Source organism: Octopus sinensis, linkage group LG9 (genome assembly GCF_006345805.1).
Source record: "Octopus sinensis linkage group LG9, ASM634580v1, whole genome shotgun sequence".
NCBI classification, from domain to species: Eukaryota; Metazoa; Mollusca; class Cephalopoda; order Octopoda; family Octopodidae; genus Octopus; species Octopus sinensis.
The window spans coordinates 29539991-29547578 of NC_043005.1; the positions used below are offsets into that span (position 1 = coordinate 29539991).

General features: G+C 34.6%; 1 protein-coding gene across 3 annotated transcripts in view; it reads left to right on the top strand.

Moving 5' to 3' along the window:
• Positions 1-7588, top strand: part of LOC115215564 (high affinity cAMP-specific and IBMX-insensitive 3',5'-cyclic phosphodiesterase 8B-like) — a 529283-nt gene that overhangs the window by 56472 nt on the left and 465223 nt on the right. The gene's annotated exons all lie outside the window — the stretch shown is intronic.

Below are 7588 nucleotides of genomic sequence, written 5' to 3' on the forward strand. Positions count from 1 at the left end.
ATTTGATGTATGGTATATAATGTATATTATAAATAAAAGATTTGATATAGTCATATTCATTTAAGTTGACCGTTGAAAGTAGCGATAACTGAAATTTCACACTCAACAGACATTCTTTGCGTGGCATTTCATTGAAATGTCACCAGAAGATTGGTTGCAATAATGACAACTTTATAGAAAATGATGATGATGATGATATATACATATATACATACATACATGCATGCATACATACATACATACATACATACATACATACATACATACATACATATATATATATGCATCTTTTAAGGCCCTCATGCTTTCCGAAATCCGCCGAAACTACACCTGATTATATATACACTTTAGATGAGTTGTAGTGCACCTGAGCACTGTACACAATTATTATTATTATTATTATTATTATTATTATATATACACACACACACACACATATATATATATATATATATATATATATATATGTCTGTATATATATATATATGTGTATATATATATATATATATATATATATGTCTCTGTATATATATATATATATCATATATATCTGTATATATATATTATAATATATATATATATATATATATCTATATATATAATATATATAGGTATATATATACACACATACATACACATATATATATATGTATGTTTGTATATATATGTTGATTCGTTAGCTACTGCACGCATTTTTTTCTCTCCTTCTTTCTGTGTTTTTCTCTCTCTGTGTATCTTTCTGTTGAAGAGCGTAGGCTCGAAACGTTAAAGACTTGTTTTATTTATATTTCCTGAGTGCCATACTAATACAATTGTTCGTTTGTTTTCCACCTGCCTTCGTCTTTTGTTTATTTTCATAAAGCTTCCGTTATATATATATATATATATACATATATATTACACACATACATACACACATATATATATATATTCTATATATATATATATATATATATATATATAATATATATGTGTGTGTGTGTGTGTGTATGTATATATTATATATTATATATATATATTTAAATGCACATATATGCAAATATTTGCACATGTATACAGACTCATGTATATCTTATCTGTGTGTGTAACTATGTGATGACCGAAACATTGAAAAAGTGGAATATAAATCTTCATGTATATGTATATATATGTATACATATATAACATATATATACATCTGTGTGTGTGTGTATGTCTATATACACACATTTGTATATACACATATGATCATTCCTATCATGATTTGTGTCTACTGGCATCAGCTGGTTGGATCAACAGAATCTAACTTATTGGCAGACCCAGTCTCACTCTAATCTCTCAATTTTGCTGTGGTTTCTATGGCTGTTTGTCCTTCCTGCCATCATCCACTTTATATAATGTAACTGGGTACTTTTAGCATAGCACCTGCACTGGTGAGGTTGCCTTGTAACTTGTTAGACAAAAGTGGTCTTACATCGAAGAGGAAGAGTAGGAGCAAAGGTGACAATTTTAGGTGAGGAATTTGAGAAGCAAAAGTAGGATTGGAAGAAAAGGTTGACTGTTGGCAGCAGGTGTTAGTGAAGAGACTAAAAGACAGTGTTGGAGAAGAGAGTGATAAAAGGGAAAGGGAAAGAATAGTGTCAGGGGTTTTTTAGTGTGTGTCAGAGAGTGGTATGGATGAGAGTAAAGTGGACCAAGTAATTTGGATTAACCCCTTAATATGTATGGGTAGGTAGGATAATTGGAGTGGTGGTGTCTTATTCTCCTTCCCATACTATCTTGTAAACCACTCACCCACCTACCCCCTTCTACTTAGCTTGTGCCATGTGGTTCCACCTAGACTCCTCATCACCTTTATCTCTTGCAGTTTCTACTGATTATTATTTCTTTCTCTCTCTCACTTTTTCCCCTTCTAGATGTGATCATCCATGCAGATCCCTCTCAGGAACCTACTTGTCCCTGCCTCATAGTATTTCCCTCATCCCTTAGCATGAAGCTGCACCCACATCTCCCATAGGATTTCTATCCCTGCAAACTGCAGGGTAACCTCACTAGTGCAGGTGGAATGATAAAAACACTTAGTCTATGCTGTAAAGGGATTGGCTTTAGGAGGGACATCTTACCATAAAAACCATGCTGAAGCAGAGGCTTGATGCAATCTTTGCAGCCATTGCATCTGGTCAAACTCTACAACTCACGACAGCATATAATGTAGATGTTAAATGATTATGATGCACTATATATATATATATATATATATATATATATATATAAGCAATAGTAAATCTCTGGACGAGGTATAAACAGTAACTGCACGACAATGTGAAGTATATTTGTCACTTAAATGTGGCTAACCACTAAGGGTGGATGTTACTGTAGCTTGTAGCCCCAGCTGGCTATTGACACACTTTCTGTGCCCTATCGGTATTTGCAAAGGGAAGCCATCCTTCCCATCGTTGACCTGACGCGATACGCACAGACCCGGGTTTCTGGATATTTACCCATCATCAGCACATGGCAATCACCGGTCTTCGATGTGAAGGGGTCCCAATGCAAATACATATATCCTTTTTCCAGTGACTTTTCGTCACTGATCTCGAAAAAGTGTAAACAAGCAATAATAAATCTCTGAATGAGGTATAAACATTTAGATGTCAAATATATTTCACATTGTCGTGCAATTACTGTTTATACCTTCACATTGTCGTGCAGTTACTGTTTATAACTGTGGCCTATGCCAGTGCAGCATAACTGGCCCACTTAAGAGTACTCTTCAATCATTGCACAATAAACTGTGCTTGACTCAAGTGAAGTCATTGTTGTGGCCTATGCCAGTGCTGCTTGACTAGTCCTGTACCAGTGGCATGTAAAAAGCAGTGTGGTCATTGACAGTGCTGCCTGATTGGCTCCTGTACCGGTGGTACGTAAAAAGTACCATTCAAGGGTGGTCAACGCCAGTACCGCTTGACTGGCCCTTGTGCCAGTAGCACATAAAAAGTACCCACTACACTCTCAGTCAAACTGTCCAACCCATGCCAGCATGGAAAGCAGACGTTAAACAACGATGATGATGGTGATATATTTACTTACGCTCACTGTCTGTGTTTTCAGGTTATAAACTCTGTGATTTTCATGAAAACAGTCCATTGTGGAGATGAAGTATTCCAGTCAATTTCCTCTTAAACTCAGACTCAAGTGCCTAAAATTAATTTTTTGCAGTTCATTTCTGTTCTCTGGGACCTGAAGATCCAAAAATGTTGTTAAAAATATTTTCCAGGCATCTATGAAAGTGAAGCAATTCATAAATAACCTCAATACATATGCTCACTCACTCACTCACACAGACATAAATGTTGATAAAGAAAGAAACCATGTTTAATTTATGGCCTGTTGGAGAGAGAAAATCCCCCTCTGTCTCCTCTTCCTCCTTCTCTGCGTCTACCATACAGTTACACCCATGCATACACAAACACACACACACACCAGCAGACAATCAGTGTCATATTTTTCATTTATTTATTATTTATTGGAATGCTAAAATCTTTGTAGGGTTAGTTGAAGGAGGAAGAGGGTGTAGTGACTATAGCAGACTGACATATCAATCTTACCAAATCAATTTTATTGATATAGATTACAGTACATGTGGACAGGCTGAAAGGCTTCCTCATGCTCAGACATCTCAGTTTTGGCAAGGTTTCTACACCTGGATGCCTTTCCAAACACCAACCATTTTACAGAGTGAGATAGGTGTGTTTTATTACAGCAGCACTAGGGAGATGTTACCTTCTACCATGAAGTGTTATAGAAATCCAATCGTTGCTATTCTTAGGAGAATCAAAGAGAGGTCAGTTGATGACTTAAGCTGAGCTTAAGGTGAGGTGTTGGCGGAAATGAACAGGCTGAAAGGCTTTTTCATATTCAGACATCTCAGTTTTGGCAAGGTTTCTACACCTGGATGCCCTTCCAGACACCAACCATTTTACAGAGTGAGATAGGTGTGTTTTATTACAGCAGCACTAGAGAGATGTTACCTTCTACCATGAAGTGTTATAGAAATCCAATCGTTGCTATTCTTAGGAGAATCAAAGAGAGGTCAGTTGATGACTTAAGCTGAGCTTAAGGTGAGGTGTTGGCGGAAATGAACAGGCTGAAAGGCTTTCTCATATTCAGACATCTCAGTTTTGGCAAGATTTCTACACCTGGATGCCCTTCCAGACACCAACCATTTTACAGAGTGAGATAGGTGTGTTTTATTACAGCAGCACTAGAGAGATGTTACCTTCTACCATGAAGTGTTATAGAAACCCAATCGTTGTTATTCTTAGGAGAATCAAAGAGAAGTCAGTTGATGACTTAAGCTGAGCTTAAGGTGAGGTGTTGGCGGAAATGAAGGTATGATGGTGAGGAAACAGATTTATTGCTGTTGGAAGGTAAACCGTCATTTCAGAATCACATTTTTGTGGGGAAAATCAATAAATATTTATTCAACTAAAACGGTATTGAGTAATACTTCAGTTTAAGATAAAACTGGTTTCATGTGTAACTTTACATGAAAACAAAGTTATATATGTGTGTGTATGCATATATATATGTATGCAAGGATCTATGTATGTGTGTATGTATGCATGTATGTATGTACGTACGTATATATATATATATATATATTATATATATATATGCCCATATTTTTAGTTTTAGTCTTCCTGTTTGCATCACTGAATATATATATATATATGTATGTGTGTGTGTGTGTGTGTATGTATGTATGTATGTATTATTATTAAGCTGCAAAAATATCAATCTATACTGTCTGATGAACAGGAACATGAAACTCTTGAGTAGTAGTTTATTGTGATATTTTTGTGATGTTTTTTTGCAGCTGTATACAAGTATAAATGTGTATATATATATATATATATATATATATATATATATATATATACATACACACATATATTTAAATACACACACACACACATATATATATATATATACATCTATCTATCTATCTATCTATCTATTTCTCTCTCTCTATATATATATATGTATATATATATATATATATATATATACATACACACATATATTTACATATGTATATATATAATATATATATATATATATATATATTATATATATATACATATATACATAACATATATCTATCTATCTGTCTGTCTGTCTGTCTATCTATCTATCTATCTATCTATCTATCTATCTATCTATCTATCTATCTATCTATCTATCTATATATATATATATATATATATATATATGAATGTATGTATATGTATGTGGTTGAATGTCTTGCATCGACATTGTCATCACCTTTGATGAGCTGTCATATGCAAGTAAACAAAAACATATATGTATACAAGCACCTGTGTCAGTGCCACATAAACAGACCCAGCACACTCTGTAAAGTGGTTGGTGTTAGGAAGAGCATCCAGCCGTAGAAACCATGCCACTACAGACAAATGGAGCACACTCCAGCTGACAAGCTTCTTTCAAACTGTCCAACCCATGCCAGCATGGACAACGGATGTTAAAAGATGATGATGTTGATGGTAATGATATGTACATATATATGTTTTTCTTTCAAGAAAAATTTCAAATAAATAATACTCTTTTTGTTTAGTTTTTGTAATATCATGACCTCTTTTATCAAAAGAGAAGCAGTACTTCATGGTTTCCAGGGCTCCTTGAAAGGGAGAGCCCCTACCTCGCAAAGGAGGAGGAGGTGTTTTTCTAAGTCAGAAATAGAAATATTTTATGGCCCAATTATTGCAATACTTGAAATGCCATTCAACCGATAAATATACAAGTTCAATAACTTACAAAATATTTTTCCTTAGAAATATATGTTTGCAATGACAATTCCTTGGCACAGACTCTTTTGGTGCATTGCCTGAAGTATCCAATGGATACTTCAGGCAATGTACCAAATGCATGACATAGAGCTTCATTTAGCTTCTATTCACAACAGAACCAGGACAAAGTCAAATGCAGTGAAGAAACCCATAATTTCACAGAAAGTTATAGTGCCATGTGTATTTGCTGTTAATCATTCCGTCTCTCTTTTCTATGAAAGCCTGATACACCTGAGTGGTTAATAATCATATTGTACTCAGGTTAATTAGGAATGGAATTAAATAAAGATCCCGGTTGCAACATTTTGAGATGTGTTCAACTTCAATAATGACAGCCTCACACTGGATGTTGAATCTATTGCTGTTGGCTGACATCAATGGTGATAAAGATCTGGTCTGAAGTGAAGGATTTTGCAGAAAACAAATAAAAGTATGCAAAAAATCATCATCATCATCATCGTTTAATGTCTGCTTTCCATGCTGGCATGGGTTAGACAGTTTGATTGAGGACTGGCGAATGAGATGACTGCACAAGGCTCCAATCTGATCTGGCAGAGTTTCTACAGCTGGATGCCCTCCCTAACACCAAAAAGAAAAATAGGGAAAGATAACACCTTCTTAAATAGTGTCACCCTTTATTCAGCATGTGACAAGACTGGCCTTTCTAAGGCTGGCTTGACCTCACATCTCAGGACTTACAATACATTTGGCCCAAGTAGCACAAAGATCATCCCAGCAGACAAGCTCATATCCCATATTTGTAATAAGACATGCAATTCCTGCACTGGCCTGAAAAGGTATCTAAAAGGCATTTAAACCAGACAGGGCAAACTACACTGTGCCACTTGAGATGAGACTTATTTTCAACTATTTGTGATGCAAATTTCAAACAGCTCTTGCAACTCAAAAGTCAATTATGTGCTCATACACGGAAGAAGCACATCGAACAAGAAGTGGTCAAACACTCAGAGAGCAAACTGCCTCTGTATCATCATCATCATCATCGTTTAATGTCTGCCTACATATATATATATATATATACACACACAATGTGTATGTATATACATACATGCATAAAGCGTATACTTTCTGGATTGGCATGGCAACAATGTCAATATGGTATTTCGTCATTTCCTTTTATTGTAGGTTATTGAAATGTGAGTAATATTTTAAGAAGTAAGACACAGACAAGTATATCAGTTACAAATTATATATGCATTGTGCTTGAAATATTAAATTCACAACAGCTTTGCTCACTGATTCTGTGCTTTATTTTGTGTAGATATTCATCTTCAAGTCTCTATGTGTGTGTGTGTGTGTGTGTATATATATATATATATATATATATACATATATGCACACTCTCTCTCTATACATATATATGCATATATGCACACTCTGTAAAGAGATACCATGCCAATACAGACTGGAGTCTGGTGCAGCTCCCCAGGTCAAATTCTGGTCAAACAGTCCAACTCATGCCAGCATGGACAATGGCTGTTAAAGGATGATGATGATGATGATGATGATGATATATATATATATATATATATATATATATATATATATATATATATATATATATAATATAATAATAAGAGTAAATAATTTCTATAAAGGCTTTTAAAAAAACCCCAATTATTTACTGGTAGAATTCGGTATGTAACTATAGCCGATTACCGGCAGGAACTTCTGTAAAGTTCAGTATATATATTGTATATAAGAAAAAGGGACAGGCA